Source organism: Arachis hypogaea, chromosome 18, assembly GCF_003086295.3.
Source record: "Arachis hypogaea cultivar Tifrunner chromosome 18, arahy.Tifrunner.gnm2.J5K5, whole genome shotgun sequence".
Lineage (NCBI taxonomy): Eukaryota > Viridiplantae > Streptophyta > Magnoliopsida > Fabales > Fabaceae > Arachis > Arachis hypogaea.
The window spans coordinates 15,024,362-15,025,867 of NC_092053.1; the positions used below are offsets into that span (position 1 = coordinate 15,024,362).

The window sequence follows — 1,506 nt, forward strand, 5'->3', positions numbered from 1 at the left end:
CAAATCAAATTTTCAATTTGAAAATCTTATCTTTTTCAAAATCTTTTTAAAAAAATCAAATCTTTTCCAAAACTAATTTCAATCATATCTTTTCAAAAATATCTTCTTATCTCTTTCAAAAATTTGATTTCAAAATATCTTCTCTAACTTCCTAACTTCTTATCTTTTCAAAATTGATTTTCAAATTTGTTTCAACTAACTAACTAACTTTTTGTTTGTTTCTTAACTTTTTCAAAACTACCTAACTAACTCTCTCTCTCTCTCATTTTCGAAAAATATCTTCTCCCTTTTTCAAAATTTCTTTTTAATTTATTAATTATTTTAATTTTTAAATCTTAATTTTCGAAAATTACTAACATTTTTCATAAACTATTTTCAAAAATCACTAACTCTTTTTCAAAAATTATTTTCGAAAATTCCTTCTCTCTCATCTTATTCTATTTATTTATTCATCTACTAACATTTCATCTCACATCTCAACCCTCCTCACAGTTGTGTTTCTTCCATTATATTATATTCTTTGTCTCCCCCTCTTCTTCTACTCACACAGGGATCCCTATACTGTGGTATAAAGGATCCATATTATTATTATTATTATTTTTGTGCCCTCTTCTTTGTCATATGAGCAGGAGCAAGGACAAGAATATTCTTGTTGAAGCAGATCCAGAACCTGAAAGGACTCTGAAGAGAAAATTAAGAGAAGCTAAATTACAACAATCCAGAGATAACCTTTCAGAAATTTTCGAACAGGAAGAGGAGATGGCAGCCGAAAATAATAATAATGCAAGGAGGATGCTTGGTGACTTTACTGCACCTAATTCCAATTTACATGGAAGAAGCATCTCCATTCCTGCCATTGGAGCAAACAACTTTGAGCTGAAACCTCAATTAGTTTCTCTGATGCAGCAGAACTGCAAGTTTCATGGACTTCCATCTGAAGATCTTTTTCAGTTCTTAACTGAATTCTTGCAGATCTGTGATACTGTTAAGACTAATGGAGTAGATCCTGAAGTCTACAGGCTCATGCTTTTCCCTTTTGCTGTAAGAGACAGAGCTAGAGTGTGGTTGGATTCTCAACCCAAGGATAGCCTGAACTCTTGGGATAAGCAGGTCAAGGCTTTCTTAGCCAAGTTCTTTCCTCCTCAAAAGCTGAGCAAGCTTAGAGTGGATGTTCAAACCTTCAGACAGAAAGAAGGTGAATCCCTCTATGAAGCTTGGGAGAGATACAAAGGACTGACCAAAAAGTGTCCTTCTGACATGCTTTCAGAATGGACCATCCTGGATATATTCTATGATGGTTTATCTGAGCTATCAAAGATGTCACTGGACACTTCTGCAGGTGGATCCATTCACCTAAAGAAAACGCCTGCAGAAGCTCAAGAACTCATTGACATGGTTGCTAATAACCAGTTCATGTACACTTCTGAAAGGAATCCTGTGAGTAATGGGACGCCTATGAAGAAGGGAGTTCTTGAAGTTGATACTCTGAATGCCATATTGGCTCAG

General features: G+C 34.6%; 1 non-coding gene across 1 annotated transcript; it reads right to left on the reverse strand.

The window, feature by feature from the left end:
- Window positions 1–1,155: 1,155 nt before the first annotated feature.
- On the reverse strand, window positions 1,156–1,263 carry LOC112774737 (small nucleolar RNA R71). The gene has a single exon (XR_003189201.1). It is a non-coding gene; the product is annotated as a small nucleolar RNA R71 (small nucleolar RNA).
- Window positions 1,264–1,506: the final 243 nt, after the last annotated feature.